The following is a 20,911-nucleotide window of genomic DNA, read 5'->3' on the forward strand; positions in this document are numbered from 1 at the left end:
TTATGCATGGAAGTGTGAGTAAAGTTTTATAGTCAATAAAATCAAATCAACAAAAACTTAAAGTCATTAAAGTCAATATTCAATAAATCCTTTGAAAAATCTATTAAAAATCAGAATACCGCTACTGTTTCTTTGTCCTAAGATTTTATACCTAGGGCTTTGTAATTGATAATGGCATAACATGCCCTCACTCCTTTTTAAAGAACAAATATTCCCCTCTATGAATGCAGGTAGAAAGACTGTTTCCCATTTCTTCAATTTCATATCGTTTGGTTACCTGTTGGTTGTTCACAGGTCTCTTCCTTCAGCTTCCTGATACCTGTAATCAGGTATCCTGTCCCTTTCTTCTTTATACCCAGTTCCACACACAGTGCCTGGTGCATCGTGAACAATTAAGCCATGATGAATAGACTTGCTGAACATATCCAGGCAATCTTTTGCACTTTAAGCTTCATTCTACCTGAGATCTTCCCATTCTAAAGAGAAACATTTCTCCTCCCAGGAGTTCTGAACCTTGGCTGCAAAATCAAAATCACCTGGAAACCAGTTTAAAAAAACCAAATTGGCTCCTCCCCAAAACCAATTAAATCAGAGAAAGACCCAAGTGTCAAGGATGAGTATGTATAAGGATTATCTGGAGTACTAGCTAAAATTCAGATTCCTGAGCCACACAGCCAGAAAATCAGATTCATTATGCCTAGGTGGGGCCTGGGAATCTGCATTTTAAGAAGTACCCTCTACGTTATGCTCATTAAGAGTTCACGTTGAAATGGAAGCGCTGGATTTAGTCTCTTGCATAATGTTTCTGTGTGCAGCTGAGCCTGGATTCAATGTTTTACCTAAGAGGTTAATGGAGTTTGGAGACATCTTCACAACAATTGTGTACTAATTAGTCTGGGGGGAAGAATCCATTCCAGAAAAGAATATATTTTAAGTTGAAAATAATGTCTTTTAACAAGCCTTTATCATCACCATTATGCTAAGATTTGATAGCTCGGTTTTGCTATACTAAATTTAATAATTATTTAATGCTTTCTTGCTGATTTGTTCTATGTTAGTCCTACTCTATCAAACTCCCTCTTGAGGTCATGAATGGTTAGAAGCATGGCATATGGACTTAGACCTGGAATTTAGTCCCACCTCTATTACTTTCAAACTCACTTAACCAGTGGCCATGCAGTCTGCTCCTCTGTAAAGTGGATAGAAATGCACTTAACTCATAGGATTAATTTGATGTCATTTATGTGAAACGCTTAGCACAGCACACAGCAAGCACTCTACATAATTTTTTTTCAAAAGCTACCAACTACTTGCTTATAATAGTTTGTATATTATCTTGCACCAGGTACAAGGTTGGGCATTTTATAGCTGTTTACTAAATATTTATTAATTGCACAATAGTAAAAAGAACATTTTAAAATGTCTACTGGACATACAGCACTGTGTGAATGCTTTGCTTTCCTTGTCTTATTTACATCTCACAACAAACTCATAGGAAACCAAATTCAGAGAGTTTGGGTAGCTTGACCAGGGTCAGGGTCAGAGTCTTAATAAGAGGCAGAGTTGAGATGTGAACCTACGGTTGACTTCAACGTCAATGTTCTTTCTGTTACACTACATAGTACCACCATCTAGAGAAGCCTGTGCCAGGGTCCCACAGATTTAGAGGGCCCACCCTGGCCTTCTTCTGGTTCTGCCTTCCCATTGAGTGTGGAAACCATAAGGTCATAAGAGCATGCCCATTAAAGCCTGCACTCACATTTCAATCCATACTCTAGTTACCCAGGATCCAGATTTCTCTACCCAAACATCCCTGGACCAACTTAAGACAGACTATGGGATACCCAAAGGCCTGAGGGATGGACAAGAGGCAGTGTAGTGGACTTGGGATGTTTATTGCCTTCCTGGTTCCTGGTAGAACTGGATGGAACAGAGGAGGAAGAAGAGAAAGTGACGGGGCTTCAGCATGACTCTTTCTGAGTCACCACATTCTGGGAGTTCAAGAACGTTAAATTCACACCTACCTTCCAGGCTGGAATAAAGGCATATTTGTCAATGTAGGAGGATAGAATATATTTTACTTGCCAATTTATTAGCTTAATTTATGACTTTTAACCATTTATATATATGATATGTGGCTGCCAATTTATTAGCTTAATTTATGACTTTTAACCATTTATATATATGATATGTGGCTTCCACTAGTAGTCTTACCCAGAACCCCACAAATGTTGTCGTGGGAGCACTTGCAAATAAATATATATTGCTTGTTTGATTTAGAGAGAATCATTATTTAACTCAGATATGTCTCCTAAGCAAGATCATAAGCATAGTTTACATATATTTAGCAATTATGGTTATCTTACCTCCTTCAGAAAACAATTTGAAGTGATTTATATTCAAAGATCAGAGAAAATCAGATAACCAAAATGAAAAAGAAAATTTTCAACCACGGAAACAAAGGGGGAAAGAAATATGAAAATGGAGGCTGATAGATTTTATAAATAGCAATAAAAGGCACATAGAATTAAATCGACTGTTCTATTTATATTGAGAATCTCGGAAGTGCTAAGTTTTAAGTCATACACAGCTCTTATAGCCCAGGGAACTGTATTAAGAGGAAATCTTCCCTAACTGTGAATCTACAGAGTGAAACCAGGAAGCCTCCTGTGCCGTTTCATTAGCATAACTGGATGTGCAATTCTCTCCACCTGCAATTTTACAAGAGGAAAGGGAAGGGCCAGCCAAAGACAAATGCTTCCTGGTAAACTCCATTCCTAAGAAGGCTCTTCTGCTTTTTAAAATAACCTTTCCCGCAATATCCATAGGTGGAAGTACACACCGCACGAATCTCAACCATGAAATAGAGACGTAAGTACATTCTACCTCTCCAGGCAACCAAAAAATAGTTTCCTATCATTACATATACTATGTTTCTGAAATGTTCTTGAACAATTCAAATATAAAAAACATGGCCATATTTTTAAAATTACTCTTTCCTATATTGATAAAATTTTAAAGGTATGTTTTTGAGAACTCTGATGATAAATATTTTCTATTTTGAAGATGGCACATGTGGGTTTAAGGAGTAAAGCGAAGAATGTGTTCATACATTTATTTATTTATTCATCCATTGAAAAGTCACTGAGTGCATGTCTACTCTGTGCCAGGCAGAGAGCTAGGTGCTGAGTAGATAAGAGTATATACATCGAATCTGGCCCACCATTCTCACAGCTTATAGCATAATGTGGGATCAGCAAAATTTTTGTACACGACTAGAGAGTAAATATTTTAGGTTTTGTGGGCCAAGAGGCAAAATTGAGACTATTATATAGGCACTTAGATATCCAGAGGGAAAATAAATTTCCATACATTTTGTATTGACATCAGCCGTATATAAACAAGGTGGGGGGGGGGGGGGATGGATTCGGCCCACAGCTGTAAGTTTGACGACTCCTTGTAAAATATGCAAATAATCATCCTCCACCAGTAATTCTAGGCTTACTGAGAGTGAATAGAGGGTCAGCCTTGATTTAATTTTATCTAGATGTCTTTATCCTTTCACGTATTCACTTACTTATTCGTTAAATATTTCATAATCTCCTATATTGTGTCAGATCCATATAAAACTCAATTTTTAGTGCATCATTCTATTCCATTTCATTTTAGTAAAACTCCTCAGTCAGTAATAATTATTAAATGGAAAACTATTTTTTCACACATACATCTCAAGTAATCTAATCACCTTAATATTGGGAGATTATGAGATCCAATTAGGAGATGAGAAAACTTAGTGCCATTCCAAGAATGAGAATTTCTTAGAGACATTGTGACTAACCTCAGAGGCATGCTTCTAAGTACAGCGCTGTGTGGACTTAGTCTTTTTAACAGAAAGCAGGAGTTGGGTGGGAGGGCCACACCGTTTATTCATCCATCCGGTCATCCATCTGTCCATCTATCCATCCATCCACGTCTACTGAGAACGTACTATACCTTTAGCATTGACAATAGGATGTATACCAAGCCATATGAAACAGAGTAGCTAGTTCTTTGACAATGAGAGCCTCTCTCTCTTAAAGAGTGAGGTAAGGTTTTCTCAGGAAAGGGCTTGAGAAAATGAAAAGTCATTGCTTTCTTACTAGGTCTGCTTATTTACTCAGGTAAGCCGGTCACCTCACCCCACCTGCACATATTCAACCCATCCCCTGTGGACAAAATATCTGAAAAACAATCACTGTGCTGTGGCATAAGCACCAATTTCTATCTTTGGTTTGAATATCTTTCTATAGAGCATGAGTTTAAAATAGTCATTCACATTCAACTTAAGTCAAGCAAGTCCCTGAAATAAAACTGTGACAGCTCTGGGCCCACTTGGCTCCTGTGAGGTCTTGTTGTAGGCTGTCCTATCTTAGTGCTTTGGAATATATCTCTTGCACAGATTGGAGAAAAACAACTTGGAAATTTTCTCTTTTCTAAAATGTATAAGTTAATTGGTATGATAGTTGATTGGTGATAAAAGTCATGCTTTGTTTGTAATTGTCTAGGTGCCAGAATCCATCCTAATATCCTTTATACATACATCACTTCACATAAAATCCCATGACTACTCTACGGTGTGGTCAGGCTATTATTCCCATTTTACAGATGAATGGCCTGAGGCTTCAGAGCTTATTTCCTTTCTAGTGAGTGATGAGGCAAGATTCAATCAGGAATTCTAAATCGAGGGGCCTAACTTCTAAGGACTTCACTATCAGTTACTTACATAGTTGCTGCTACAGGAGACATTTATTCCCCTGAAGGAAACAAATATATCATATATAATAATACATATATATATATAAAATTACAAATATATATATTTCATAGCAGTAGCTTGAGCAAACTAATCATGAGAAAGATAAACAGACTTTTAATGTTGGTTACCTAGGATACATAGTTGATGATGTGTCATCTTTACATATTTTTGTATTCTATTGGTTCTTCTGTTACAACAGTATGTATTAATTTTGTAATTTAAAAAATAAAACAAAGAATAAAGAAAAAAGGAGAAGAAAGAAAGAAGGAAAGAGGAAGGGAGGAAGAGAGGAAGGCAAGAAGGAAGAATAGTAACAAGATTAAGCATGTAAGAAATTTCAATATTGATAATGAAAGAAATACTTGGGATAAGACAATATTTTGAAAAGAGCTATAGATTGAATTGAATAAATGAGCAAATGAATGACTTTCAGGTTACAGGCTAATTTTCTAATGAGAAAGGACAATAAAAATATTGAGATATTAGAATTCATTTAATTACATTTGTGGAGGAATAAAGCTATTTTGAGGTGTTCTTATTTTCATTCTTTATCCTAGGATCATCTTAAGACATTATTTTCATCATAGGTTTCACTGGAAATATCCAGGAGCCGCATCACAAGATGAGACCATATAGGTAAAGCCTGGCTGTGAAGCTCCTTGGTCCGCCTCCCTCTGCTTATCTTCTCTGCCCCAGGAAAGGCAGATGACAGGAGGAACCCTTGGCTAGTTATCTGTGAAATTCAACTGCCTGTCTTCAGTGAAGTTTCTATCTTTCTTACCCCAGAAAAGGCATATGACTGCCTTATTCTTAAAGATGTCCACAGCTGGGAAATCATAACTTTCTTTATTCCTACATCCCAGGTCCCATCTGTACTCACAATATTAAATGTATTAACTACTTTTAGCCTCAAGGATTACGATAGCCATTTAAACTCATTCTTATAAAAGCTCATAGTTGACAACTGATTACCATGCTTTGCACAGGTAGTCAGTTTATATTCATTAAGCCATCAGCAAGTGTTGGTTGAGTATGAAATCACAAGGCAAATGGTATATCATATACACGTAAAGTATTATTATTAATCTGGGAAGTAAATTCTAGTAATCTGCTCACATGCAGTGTTAGAAACTAGGTTTCCATGGGATATATCATTTCCTAGGATCTGTCTGCCTGTAGTTACTAAGGCATTTATACCAGCAGTTTTCAACTCTAGTGTATATTAGAATTACGAGGGGATCTTTAAAAAAATATTGATGCTTTGGCTCCATCCTAAACCAGTTCAATCAAAATCTCTAAAGTATGCATGGAGGTCGACTATCACAATTTTAAAAAACCTTCCAAGGTGCTTCTAATGTAGAATCAGAAGTGGGAAAGGCTGAGCTAGACGTTTAAAGCAGAAAGCAAAGGTTATGGATAGAATCTTTATGGAAAAATTATCCAGGTAAGAGCTTTTCTTATCTCTACTTTTGGATTACTGGGCAAAGAAAAATTTCCTTATTGCTCATTATTCCAAACGGAGATCTGCAACTTGTTCAAAAGCACTTGGAAGATAGATGAAAAGCCGAAATATATGTCAAGTCAGAATCCTCAAAATATTAGATATTAGTTTTAGTGAATTTTGGGCACATTTCAACTGGCCTGCCAACTTTCAAATCTTCTGCAATTATTATTCAAAATGTACTTGAAGCCAGCTTAATTTATTCTTTTATCTTCCCTTAGATGGAAGAAGAACCCAATGTAATTGTGTTATTTCAGACAATAAAACAAATCATCTACCACAGAGAAGTAATCAAGCCGTTTAAATTTGTCATCGTTGTCTGAACACCTGTCTTTTTTATTTTTAGGCCTGACTATATTCCCCTAATAATTCTAGTTGAAAGAGAATCATTAACACAGCAAAATAAATATTTCTTCAGGAAAACAGCATTTAACTGAAGCATCTAATCAACATGTAAGCTTAGCATAGGATAATGTGGAGGTTTCTAGGGAATGCTCACTTAACATTTCAGAGGCATTGGCTGTCTTCCTTTCTTTATACAAAGAAAGCCTTCTTGATCAAAATCTATTGGCTGGTTTTCTTTGGATAACAAGATTCTTTTTAATTTTCTCTGATGCAGTGAAAAATATTGAAGGTGGTAATAAATTCTGCAATCAAGGAAGTTCTGAAGGAAACTCAAAGATAATACTTTGTCATGGGAGAGTGTCCGAAGTGATATTTCACTTATTCATAAATAACATGCTCTTTCAGCCTATAATATACTAATAATGGGCAGTGCAGAAATAAGATAGTGGAAGGAAGTTTTAAAGAATGCAAATATCAGACTTCAAAGTCAAACCACTACAAATCATTTAATACTACATAAGTGACTGCTCATGATTGAAGAGACTGATTAATTTCCATCTTCTACAGCAGGGGTTTGTAAACTATCTGTAAAGGGTCAAATAACAAATATTTTAGGTTTTTCATGACACATGGCCCCAAATGCAACTACAGTCATGTGTGGCTTAATGATGGAGATAACGTTCTGAGAAATGCGTCATTAGGTTGTTTCTTTGTTGTGCAAACATCATATATTGTACTTACACAAACCTAGATGGTTAGCTACTACACACCTAGGATATAGGGTACTAATCTTAGACCATCCTCCTATATGCAGTGTGTTGTTGACTAAAAAGGTTGTTGTGTGGTACATGATGTACTCAACTCTGCTACTGTAGTGTGAAAGCAGCCATAGACAATGAATGCATAAACCAACGGGCATGACTGAGTTCCAAGGAAACTTTGTTTACTAGCAGTGGTCATTGACAGGCAGGTAGTAGTTTGCTGACCCTGATTCAAATAAACTTTTTTTAAAAGTGGCATTCTGCCTCTTAGAGAATCACATGATTGATCTGGAGATTGACTGTATAGTTTGCAAAATTCCTGATATATCTGTTGCTTCCTGGTCAGTCGTTCTGAGATTTCAAAGGATTTCTGCCAATATACTTTAGAAAAATCATAGGGATGGAATGATGCTAAAAAGGAACCTGACAGAAAAGAGGTCACATTGAAAATAGGTCTGGGACTTTCAAGATCCCTTCTAATCCCTTAAAAAGGAATTTTAGAGCAAAGCTGAGTAAACAGTAGGAAGAATATTGGGGCAAAAACACTCACAAACTATAAAGAAGTTTCAAACCAGGAAATAAGAGTAGCTAAGTTTTGCAAAAGTTTCTTTTTAAATTAACTGGCTTAATTCTATGGTGTTTGGTGACTGGTGCATGCATTTTACTTTAAAATTCATTGCATCTTCATGTGTGACACCTTTGTGTTTCAGCATAATAAAATCAAGCTTTCCATTTCTTGAGACTCCCCCCCGCCAAGTTCTAGGAAAAAAACAAAGCAAACTCAAAACTCTGTAAACTGCATCATTTTAGACATGTTTTAAAAGTCTTCAGACTGAAAACACACTGCTAGGCAGAAATATGATTGAAGCCAGGAGGCGAAGTCCCAAGACCTCATATTAACTCAGCTCTGTTTAGTAAGACAGTCATTAGAAGTGTCAAGAAGAGAGGAGGACTTGGCATCAACTTTACAAAACTACAAACTCTGCTCTTTACATTTATTCCTTTTATATCCCTAATGGATTTCCTCAGGGCTACTTTTTAAGGTCTCAGCTTAAGGTCACTGAAAAGGTTCTGTAACTGTGAAACACATTTTCAAGACACAGAAATAGTTTAGGACCACAGGTTTGTGTGTGATTAATCTTTATAGGCATATTCCCTTTTACGGACCTAAGACAGGCTGAGCGAAATTATAGATTTATTAACCGCTTTCTTCAGTTCTTTCTTTGAGGGACTTATTCATCAAACAGGATTTAATAAAGAAGTCTTTTTATGTAAGTAACAAGTATAGCGGCAGAGTTCCTCAAGAATGGGCATTGGGAGAAGAAGAATAATAAGATATGCAATTTTGGTCCTAGTTTTTCTCAGCTGGGGTGGAGTCATCACACTCATTCCTATTTTTCTCAATAAAACATAGTGCTTTGTCTTAATATTGGGGGCAATTAGGAATGTTGAGGAATATGGAATCAAATTCATGAAACTTAGAGTGGTCTGAACTGAGAATTCAATAAATGTTAGCTATTATGATTTTATTAAGACTATAATTAATGTTAATTATTATTAATCAACAATGTAGATGCACAAAGGACATACTGGGAAAGAAGTTTTTCTCAGAAGGAAAAGAAAAATATACTGAAAACTAACGTGGCTTTAAAGTCAATACCATTATATTTTCAATATTTTGAATCTGTCAGAAGCAAGTGCACAAATTAATAAAGAAAAGGCACATTATCTGGCCCTCTCCTGTGCCAAAGTTTTAAACTATGAAACTACTAGACAAGAAAAACTATTCTTTTACACGTTTAAAGACTAATGGAAGTTGTACTGGTGAGTAGCAAAAGAAAGGAGAATAAAAGTATGGGAAAGAAGCCCATGGAAGTACACCCACACATACATACACACATATACATCCACTCACGCAAATATTGGAGCCATGCAGTTTAAAAGAAGTCAAAATTTTTCATTATTTATGAAAATTTGGAACCTGAAAATAAAAGCAAAAATATTGTAATTAGTGATTGGGTAGTTACTAAGAACAAAAAACACTTGAAATTGAAAACCTAAATAATTGGAATTGGAACAGAGGCAATGGTGTGGATACCATTCTACCTCTTTCCTTTAAGCTCATATGTCTATTCCAAAATTTCTTATGACTGGAACTCAATGACAAATGGGTAAATCTAATAGGATGTGACTTGATTCAAGGAAATGATGATTAAATAACAAAGCGTTTGTGCCAAACCCTTAAAGGAAGCATATAAAACAAATATTTTTAAATGTAGGACATTTTCCATAGCCATGGAACAGCTGAACAACAATTTCCAGGTATAAAATAAAATAAAGAACAACAAAAATCATTTGTTTGGCAAACATGTTTGTGGTCACATTTTGGGGACCAAAAGAATAAAAAGATAAGGGGTTAAGGTAAAAACTCAATACACATATTTGATTCATTGGGTATAAACAGAGTTTAGACAATGAATTTTAATTAATCAATTAAAATATGGAAAGTAAAGATCATCAACTTCAGGCAGGGAGTCTGTCTAAATTATACACTAGATTTTCCATTTTGTGACACATTAAGAAGGCATGAAATGAAATGATAATGGACTTCCATGGATGCTGTGCTGGTAAGCATCCAGTCAAAGAAGCATAAAGAAACCAATGGAGAGTCCAAACCATGAGTGTTAGGTTTACAGACTAAGAGACTGTAATTCTTTTCAAAGGCCCTGTGTCTGATTCAAAACTCCTTTTTCTTTTTTGCCTCTTCTGTGTCCCCAATTCTAACATTTATGTTCTTAATCCAGGTGTTTACCTGCTCATGACTTGATTTTTCCATTACGTAATAGCTAGCATAGCAATATTTCACTCTGATCTGCACCCCAAGCATGGCAAACCCAGTGATCATGACTCAGCAAGGAGGTTTCGGGTCTCCTTGCTTAAAAGCTTTTCAAAATGCTACCTATTAATACAAAAGTAAATTTATTATCGTGTGATAATATATATTACCATATTTTGCCATACCAGCATGAACAGATAGTTTGTAAATAATGTTCTATGGAAAAATAAATTAGAAATCACTGTCATTTACTTACCAATTTAATATTATTTCTCTTGGAACAAGTACCAAAAATTTTGAAAAGTTTTCGTATCCTTGGACTCATAACATGTGTGATGCAACTAAACATTAAACAAAAGGCCCTTGAGATGGAAGAGATGTATTACATCACTGCTTGTCTATGTCTTGATATTTACAGCCAGACAGTTGCCTATAATCTGGTCTCCAGAGGCTTCCTTCATTCCATATGGGAGCTTCCACTACTCCTTGAAATTCTCTTCTGTACTCTACTCACAAGTTTAAAAGCTTGCATTCCTTCCATTCATCATAGTTCTTATCTGGAAGACTACAACTGTACTCTTTTGCTCTGAGCTACTATGACATTAATTAATAAGTTATTTAATAGATGACAACCTAATTTCATTCCCCAAATGGACTCTGTAGTATTTTGAATTTCATGTTTCATTGTTCTTCCATAAAATGCAAATTTTATTACTTTACTGTATATCACAGGATGAAAGAACCTCCTAAAATGGATTAATTAGCCATTCAGGGAACTTATCAAAAGTATTTGTTTCTCGTTCTTTCAAACCATCATAATTTATAAGCCAGACTGAATATAGAGATCAGGAGTCCATGATTCCTCAGAAAATTCTCTTTGTCTCTGACTACTGATGGGCCAGTCATGTAATATAGATCAGAAAGTAGAGAGTTGATTTTAAAAAAATCTGAGGCATTTTCCCATCATTTCTTCAAGCCTAGCTAAATTGGGATTTCTAATTTTGCTTATTTCCCATTTCATTCTCATAAGTAATCATTCTGACAAAAATATTGGTCGATATGTATTTTTCTTTTTCATGGCTGCCTTATTGCCTCTTGAATAACATCTAAATCCCTTAGTCTAGCAACTTCCCTTGTTCTCTGTCTTCTCCTTCTAGTTAATGTCAATCACCACTAATCTCTCTACTTCCATTTTTCCTTTCAAATTCCTTCAAAACAATCTATCTCATTGTCTCCGGCTCTGCCCTGTCAATTAATTTCTCTCTCCACCATAATACAGCCTTTTCTCTTCTCACTGCAACCCAGCCAATACATACAAACATTTCCTAAATCTGTTCTAAAGCTATCACTAACTTCTCAATTGCCAAGTTCAGTGACTGTTTTAAAATTTCTTAGATTATTGGATTTATGCGCTTCACAAACACTATTTGTCTGGCTATCATAAATCTTCCCCTGGTTCTCCTCTGAACTTTTCTCTTGTTTGTTTTCTTTTCCATCTGCTTCCTTAAGACTCAGGACCTTAACCCACACCGGTTCCTCTATTTCAAAGGCTCTCTGCCTCCACCACTCTTGCCACACACCTCACAGCCATTCATTCTCCTCATCTTCCCTTAAGAGCCACTACTTTAAAGAACCCTCCCAGACTAGAACAAGCTCCCTTGTTTTACATTCTTAATTATCTATTCTTGCAATTTTACTTTATAGCATGTATCATAGCTGTAATTAAATAATTATCTGTGTCATTTGTCTTCCCTTTTTAGCCTCGGTCTCATCCTTAAAGTGATAACACCACGGTCTAGCATGAGGATTGGCATGCTGTAAAGACTCAACGAGTATTTCTTTAATGGATTTTGAATAAATGGTTTTCTCTTCCTTCCCACACATATCAAATGTTGTTATTTTTCACAGTACTATCTGCTACTCACCAGACTTCTTGTATTGCTTATTGGGTGAGTCTCATTCACTCTCTCAGTTTTCACAACAAATTTTATATTAATGACTGCAAGATTGATATTGCTAGTCCAGAAATGTTTCCTTCCAGACAACTCTACACGGATTTCCCATAGGTATTCAAACTCCATATATCCAAAACCTAGTACAGGCATAACCTTCCTCCCCAGCCCTTACCCAGAACAACTTGTTTTATTTCAGCTGCCAACTATAAGCATTATCTTCTAACTTCCACTAGCCCCCATATTTCAACTAGTTAACAAATATGAGAAATCTTGACTCCCTCTCCTCTCCCCAACATCCAATGAGACACCAGGTCCAGCTAACTCAGCTTGATTTTGTTTTTTTAAATGGACACTTCAAAACATCTGGATGATAATTTTCACTAATAATAACTTCACTGCAGTAGTGAAACACCCGCCAAAATGGGTTTCTCTCTGCCCCCGTCTTGTTAACCCCAAAAGTCTCCTCTTCTGCCATGCAAGTACCCTAGCCAAATCTCAAATCTAAGTTGAGTACTACTTAGAAAACGTTAATACTTCATCATCATCTATAAGCTAATTCATCATCATCTATTAGCTACATCCAATAGGGTCAACATGTTCTGCAAGGTCTTCGATCATTGTCTTAGCTTTAGTCTTTTGCAATCTCCAAATTGCAAGTTTTGCACTAGTAACATCAAACCTCTTTCATACACATTCTATCATATATGATGTTGCTTGTTCCCTGACTTAGCTGTAGATTGTACTGGGAAAGCTGATATATCACCTCTTTCCTCCTAGCTAACTCCTATTCATCCACTAGGGCTCAGTCCAGGCATCACTTCATATAAGAAGCAAAACCAATTCCCCTTCCCTCAACCACACAGCTCAGTCTATTGCCCTTCTCTCTGCTTACATAATATGCACTGCCTCTTCCACTCAGTGTCTCATACTGTATTTGTAATAGTTTAACAGTCCTTGAAGGTAGCCTGTGCCCTATTCTTTGTATTCCTAACAACTTTACGGATTGTTCGAATATAGAAAGCACTCATGGAATGTTTCATGAATAAATATATTTAGGAAAGAAAAGATCCTGAATGGGGTCAAAGATTTAAAACTAACTACTTATGCCATATTAAAAGGTCTGCAACTAGCATCCCATTCACAAGTCTGTCATTCTTGCCTTTATGTGGAGAGACAACTTTTCCACTGTATTTCAATGTTGGTCCGTATTAACCAATTAATTATCTTATGGTTCCATCTATTTTTCTGATATCTTCACTTTGGTTGCATTCATAATTTACCAAAAGTAATACTTTTACTAAGTATGAAAAATAACTACCAGAAATTGAAGTACAGAGATTTAAATTTCTCAGCAGTACTTGGCTGGGATAATTAAATATTTTTTATTCAGAATTATCATTTGAATCGCCATTTTCAATAATTAAGCCTTTTTTCTCTCTTTTAGGTACTTGGCAAGTGAAAAATTGTTGCCTAATATTTACCTCTTAAGTAGTTTAGACTTAGAATATAACACGTGTTATATTCTAAGAAAGATAAAGTGAAAAATTTTATTGACTTCATGAAAACAGTTTACATAATGAGAAGTTAAAGAACTATTGAGGTTGGTATGGAGCATTTTTTTTTTATGGAAAGGGACAGGAATATGATCCTTTAGCTACTGTGTTACTCAGAAATATATCCATCAACGACATTTGAGTAGAATATAAAAAGTAAATCAAAATGCAATCCAAAAAATATATACCTAAAACTTATTAATTGTGATAAAAATAGTGTTGATTGAGTGATGTTCTTCTTTGGAAGCTAGCTGATCCATAATGTTTTCCATTTGAAGTTCTTCTGTGAAATTCAATGTCAGTCAGTATCTCAAACATTGCCATATTAACAAATCCAGTGCTTCAATGGTATTGGCCCACCTATTTCATGAGTAAATTTGAAGGAACAAATAAGACTAAGACCAGTTACTAAAATGGGTCCCCAAAGAGAAGTCTGTTTTCCAGGAGAACGTTATCTAATAGAATACAAGAGATGAAATATTCTGAGGAGAATGTTAACAGTTTTCTGTTCTAAGCAATAAATGCCACTGCTAAATGAAGCTTGCGATAGCCATCTGAAAACTCTAATTCTCTTCTTTCACCTTTGGTTTTCTTTCTAATTTTTGTGCAGTGGAAAATGTTTATTCTCAATTTCTTCATCCCTAAAGGGAGATAACACCCACCTTATAGGGCTTTGTAAGGACTGGAGATGATGACTACCTCAGGCGTCTTAGAAATGGTAGCTGTAATAATGATTGCTGACATTCTCAGACTATAAGTCTTCCTTGAGGGCAAGTTGTGCTTTCTTTACTTCTGTTGCACTCTACAGAGTGCTGTCCAGAAATTATTCTAGAGAATTTGATGTTACCAACATTTGCTCTTATTATGACCTTGCCCATCTTAGAAACAAGTGTTCTGGCTACTGCTTACTTGTGGCCAGTGTTATCTGGTACTGCCATTAGCAACGAGGTAAACAGATTAATATGAATCATGGAATCAAGGAATCAAGATGACAATTATAAGAAGGTAAGTTCCAGAGGAGGGACATCTTGGTTTGTCCTGAACGAAGTGGTTTCTGGGATACAGGATGTCAGTGCTAAAACCAGGAAAGTCTGGGCAAACAGAGATGAATTGGTTACCCTATTAAATGCGACATGACTTTGTTTTGTTCACAGTTGTATATCCAAAGCCTTGAACACTGCCTGCAATTAAGTAATTCATGTTCCCTATATAAATGAATCCATCTAAGCATGTTTTGTAGTTTTACCCATTTACTTTTTTCTCTTTTCTCTTTTCCATGTTTGTTTTCTTCCTTTCTATCCTGTTTATGGTTTCAAAATATTAATAGTTCTACATAAAGACAAATGTACTACTCAGGAAAATTGTGATACATTCATTAAGATACACTCACATATTACTCTTTCAAGGCTCAACAAAGGAGAAAACAGGTGAAAGCGCTTCTAAGCTATAAAGCACAAAGTTTTTATTTTTGAATTATCTTATGAATGCCTAATGGTATCCCACTAATTTCCAAGAGCCCAGTTTATTTCTGACATTAATTTAATTGTGCATTTTTACTCCTTAACAAGAGTGCTTGCTCTGCTACCAAAATGGCTTTCAAATAACTATTACAAATCACTCTCAGGATTTATTTTAAACTGAATTTTGTAAGACTTTAATGATAATGTCAATAAATTGAAACTATGTTGGCCAATACATGAGATTTTTATCTCATTAGCATATACTTTCTTGTGAATAATCTATAGTTTTGGCATTTGTCTTTGATAAGCAGTATGGTAACAAGTTTGTGGTCTTAAAATTATATATAATATAAATTACATATAATATAAATTATATATAATCTATATATCTATTCTCTAGCTGTTTAAGCATTTTTCAGTACTGTGAAATTCCATATTTCTTCATTTTTCTGGAGGTAGAGGTTATATTAATCATAATAAAAACATCAAATCTTTTAAGTGGAGTTCAAGAGTGAAAATAAAGAGATACCTCTCCTACAAGGTCTAGAAAATAATTTATTCTTCTACATGAGTTGCCCCCAGTATTGTTAGAGTTGAACTGCAGATTGCATACGTAAATGTTGTGTAGCAGTGACAGATTCTGATTTTATAGTTCTTTTAGAAAAGCTGAAAACATGCTGAGAAATGAAAGTCGGGAATAAAAATATATTTCCACATAGAGTAAGGATACGTATTGAAAAACCAAAAAGCAATAGAACATATAAAAGCTGGCATTAATTTTTTAGGAGACTTGTTTGCAGACTCTTGAAACAATTTTAGATGAGAACACATAGCTACATGACGTTTTTATGGTCAGAATTAAGTGAAGTTCATTCTTTAACAGCCCATTTATGCTGAGAAATATCTTTACAAGCATGAGTTAGTCTGCTTGAGGGCTGCTAGAAACAGAAACTTTATTACTTCTCTTTTTCATTTTGTAAAACTATTTTTTTTAAATAGAACTAGCCATAGGACCTGGAAATCCACATCAACATTTGACTTTTGAGGCATTTTAGAAATTTTATTAAGGTTAAGTTTTCTTCATAATGATTCTATTAGTAAAGAAAACCATGATTTCCCTAGTATTACAAATTGCTTTCTAAAGTTTTATAGTAGCTACCATAAAAAGTATATACCATAAAATATGTCATAATTACTCTTATGTTTTAATATATTTAACTGGACTGAAGCTTCACTTATTTGTCTTAGAGCGCTATACACTTTACAAAACGAACTGTGCTTAGATAACAATTGTTGAGTTCCATTTTTTTTTAACCTCTTTTAATGCGGAACTAAGGACTGGGAATTAAGGAGATTTACTAACTGTCATTCAAAAGTCTTACTGATGTATCAACATAATAAACGCTAGGAGTTCCCATAATGGGTTTCTGTCCTGAAGTCCCGGGGCTGAGCTAGGTGGATATTCTGCCAAGTTCTCAAGACTGGAGGAAATAAACTAGAATTGGTTCTATTGCCACCACAGAGACCAGCCCCTCTCCTCTCAACAACATTGAATCTTCTCTTTCATGAGGGTAAAAAGCCATATATTCACTATTTCTGCCAACCAGATCAAGGCAGGGTTGATGCCATTTGAACAAGTTCAAATTCAGCAACTCAGCATCAAATATATAATAAAGTGCAGCATGAATAACCTGGAAAAGGAAGTTAAATTTCTGTACCAAATATTCAAAGATAAGTCTTCATGGTCTGGAGTTCCAGAGGTCCTTGCTTACTGTATTTTGCACAGGATATATATGAGTATCCTTGTTTACTGTTGATAACAAAATTTACAAAATGGATGGATTTTTCCAACATCGTGTGCTTTCATTAAAATAGCTTCATTTATTTTCTGTCTTGCAGCAACCTCCTTCCCTCTTTCTTTTCTTTATATTTATCCCGGGCAAAAGCAAAATGAACAGTACTTGAACTTACCGCTGCTGAACATTTGTTATATAATTTATATAATTTTATATATTTCTCAAATAATGTTAAGAAAAGTTGAAATCTCAGAAGTTCTGCTGGCAGTACTTGAAGAAGCAAAATGATATGAACTACTATGTGTTGTAAGAATTCTTCATTCAGCATCTAAATTTGGATCTTAATTGACAGTGTGCTATCATTAATTCTAGGAGATTTCTTTTTTTCTCTTATAGAGCCAGATGTATCTTATTTTGAATCCTGATAGAGCATGGGAAGACAACTGTGTTACAGCTGGTATCTATCTAATGCAGAGTTTCTAGAAATTCAGATTTCTTCTTACGGTAGAAGAGAAAAAAATAGAAGGTATCTGGAGTTTTAAGGCAATGTTTTAGACTTATTTCTATTTGAAATAGCTTTTGTATAGAAATCATATTATAATCAAATATAATGATGGATATATATAGTTTGGGGAGGGATGTTTTTATGAGAGATTTGACTATGCTACTATATTTTATGAGAAACAGACAAATGGCTTCCTAGAAGAGACGCTTCACAGGCATTCACATTTTATGTCTGGGATACTTCTTGATATCTATATCTTCAATATATTAATAGCTGAAATACCAACTAAACAATTGAATATTTTATTTAAAAATTACATTGTTTCAGAGCACCATGCTGTATTCGTAAGCACTAATCTGACTCTTCTTCTATCTTGAAAAGTATCCCAAAAGAATAAAAGAATCAGCTTTTGTTTTTTTTACCTTGACCAATATTTACCTTAGAAATGTTGGATGGGGCCATCCACTTAATATTTTATTTCATGTTTCAGTAACTCTTGTTCTAAAAATGCCTTCTTCCTTTTCTTTCTCCCATATAAATAACTCTTCCATTGTCAAGTAATTCTCCAGCAGATGTATATTCAGAATTTCATGGTATGCAGGTCTCAAATAATATCCTGATTTTTAACTCTTTGATTAAAAGGCCTAAGAGCAATCATGGACTAGCAACATTTTCTTCCTCAAGAAAACGTTGATCAATGTTCCAAGGTCGAATGACCTATTTCAACCTTTAGAAAAGATGATATTTGATTCTCGAATATTCAGAATAGGAGGGGACATGCTTAAAGCTCTATCAGGGTGTCTGTGTGTGAACCATACCAAATCCTTCTAATATTTTGCCAATGCAAATATTTGGACATATTCAAAAGAATTTAAGAGATCAAAGTCATAGCCAGGGTATTAGAGTAAGACTCTTGAGGGGTCAGCCTGGTGGTGTAGGTGGTTAAATTTGCATGTTCTGCTTTGGCGGCCCAGGGTTCACAGATTTGGATCCCAGGTGCGGAAGTACACACTGCTCATCAAGCCATGCTGTGGTGGCATTCCACGTATGAAGTAGAGGCAGATTGGCATGGATGTTAGCTCAGGGACAATCTTCCTCAAGCAAAAGGAGGAAGATTGGCGACAGATGTTAGCTCAGGGCCTATCTTACCCCCAAAAAAAGAGTAAGTTTCTCGAATAGAAAATAATGGAGAATCTTCTTTCTAAAGCATCCTTGATGTTTCCGCAAATCAAACTGCATACCTTTAGTAGAAAACACATATAGATAGATATAGATATATAGATATATACTAAATTATCATTAGGTTACCGTAACTTGGTAAATGGCATATTTTTGGAGCATAAATATTTAAGAATACTGTCTTCAGATAGAATAAAAAGAGTGATGGACCAGAATTGTGTTTTGCTGCAAGGATATACCGGATGTTTAAAGAGTCACCTGGGCTTTCTGCTGAACCAAGGACACCCCAGTGTGCGACGGTCTAGAGAGACATCAGTGCAGCTACTGTCCTAAGGGCTCGAAAGCCAAGTACACTATGCAGAGCAAACACAGACACTGCTAATCATAAACACCCAGAATTTGTTTTAGTGTCCTTTCAATAATACCTTTATAGCACGCCACCCTTCAACCCCAAAACCTGCAACGAAGAGTTTTCATCAAAAGCATTTCTAAACTTACCGTGAAAGTCAAGTTTGGCTTAACCAATTTTGATCAACTTTTTTTCTAAAATGTATTCACTAGGGCAACTATAATCTTCTGTTGGACTGAATTGTATGCTTTAGTTTCTTACCTAACTTTTTTAGTTCGAGTTCACCTTTCACGTTAGTTGGCAGAATTTATCTATCTGCTCAGCCACCCCTCATAGTCAAGAGGAATTGTGTGCTGGGACTAACTCCATAAGAATTATAAGCTCAAAATGAAAGACGGTTTACAGTCAGCAAAGACAGAACTTGCAGAGCACAAACCAAGTAGACAAGGCAGGATTCTCTCCCCTCTTGATTTATTTCATTCTTTGTACTAGCACTTGCTTGCTATTCCTTACTGCATTATTTGTTGTTTTGTGATTTTCAGCTTGGGAATATATTAAGTACATTTGATACTGAATAGCTGGACAAACGACAGCCAATATGTGTTTTCCCTTTTCTTGCATCTTCTCCACAGTAAAAGCAAATGTGAATTATGTTCCTAAGAAAGGGAAGGAGGAAATGAAGGAGGGAAAAGCCACTAGAGAATTAGTGATTGAAAAATAGAGGTAAGACCTTTGTGTGGTCTCATTCATCTGTTATCACTCCCTCCCAGTTCTCTGACCGACTTTGCTAGTAATTACTGGCTTTTCACACCTGAAGATCACAAAACCCTGTTGTGAGGTCCAGTGTGCAGAGTGAAGTACGAGTGTCCAAGCTGCTCATCCATCAGGAGCCGAAGTGTTCTCTATCTTGGCTGACCCTTGTTTCACCAACAAGGTGGTAGGTTTCAAGGGCCGTGAATAAGAGGTGTGTACCTTCACTTTGCTTCACATAGATAAAGACAGAAGTCCTACACACACTGTATTAAAATGTTAGCAGAGTGCCTAGGTGCCAATAACCAGCAAGTTCCTTTTTCACTTGGAGGCTAGCATATGTTCTCATACCTAAAATTTCTACAGGTCCTTAAAATACTTGAAGTGAATTATCACTGTATTAGCATTGCTATGTCTTGGTATGCATCTATCTGTCACAGCAAATCCATACTCATACTTCTTTACAGCTCCGCAATCTGCATTTGGAAGAAGAGAGTCAACTCTTCCAGAAGGATAGAAGAAACTGTGAATCAAGGAGGTTTCTGGAATAACAGCAACCTGATATTTTGAAACTCCGGAGTCCCAATTTGCAGCCTTCTCCATAACAATTAGAGCTGGCCCTCAGTAATAAGCTGATATTTCTTTAATCCTATTTCACATAGATCATGAGTGATTCAAGGGCAGGAATCGGGTCTTGTCAATTGTGTGCCTACAACAATAAAATCAGTGTTTAACATATAGTGGATCTTTCATAATTACTGCCGAATTGAACTAAATTTGCTGGCACTCAGCACCAAAAATGATTTTTCAACTTAGATAATTCAGAATACCTTTGCATTCTGTGGCTGTACATCATGTAGCCAGTAGAGTTTTATTTAGGAGACAGTGAATAAATTATACTGAAACTTTCTTCCAAGTGGAATTCAATTTACTACACAAAATCATTATTTTTTTTTAATCTGTGCATTCTACAAAGGGTGACCTAATGAGAAGGGAAAAAATACCACAGCATTCTTGAATATAGATCCCAAACTCAAGTCAACTAATGGAACAGGACCCTGTAGAGATGAATGCTGTGACTGAAAAATACTGTAGCATTTTCTTTCTTGGAAAGTAGGAAATCTAA

At 35.5% G+C, this 20,911-nt stretch overlaps 2 long non-coding RNA genes across 2 annotated transcripts; both read left to right on the plus strand.

Moving 5' to 3' along the window:
- The first annotated feature begins 2,739 nt into the window (after positions 1 to 2,739).
- LOC138916389 (uncharacterized) lies at positions 2,740 to 12,118 on the plus strand. The gene is made up of 3 exons (XR_011423620.1): positions 2,740 to 2,871; positions 5,383 to 5,431; positions 11,999 to 12,118. It is a non-coding gene; the product is annotated as an uncharacterized lncRNA (long non-coding RNA).
- A 7,687-nt stretch (positions 12,119 to 19,805) lies between these two features.
- LOC138916390 (uncharacterized) lies at positions 19,806 to 20,525 on the plus strand. The gene is made up of 2 exons (XR_011423621.1): positions 19,806 to 19,999; positions 20,253 to 20,525. It is a non-coding gene; the product is annotated as an uncharacterized lncRNA (long non-coding RNA).
- The last annotated feature ends 386 nt before the right edge of the window (positions 20,526 to 20,911 follow it).

The sequence above is a fragment of the Equus caballus genome, chromosome 12 (genome assembly GCF_041296265.1).
Source record: "Equus caballus isolate H_3958 breed thoroughbred chromosome 12, TB-T2T, whole genome shotgun sequence".
Lineage (NCBI taxonomy): Eukaryota > Metazoa > Chordata > Mammalia > Perissodactyla > Equidae > Equus > Equus caballus.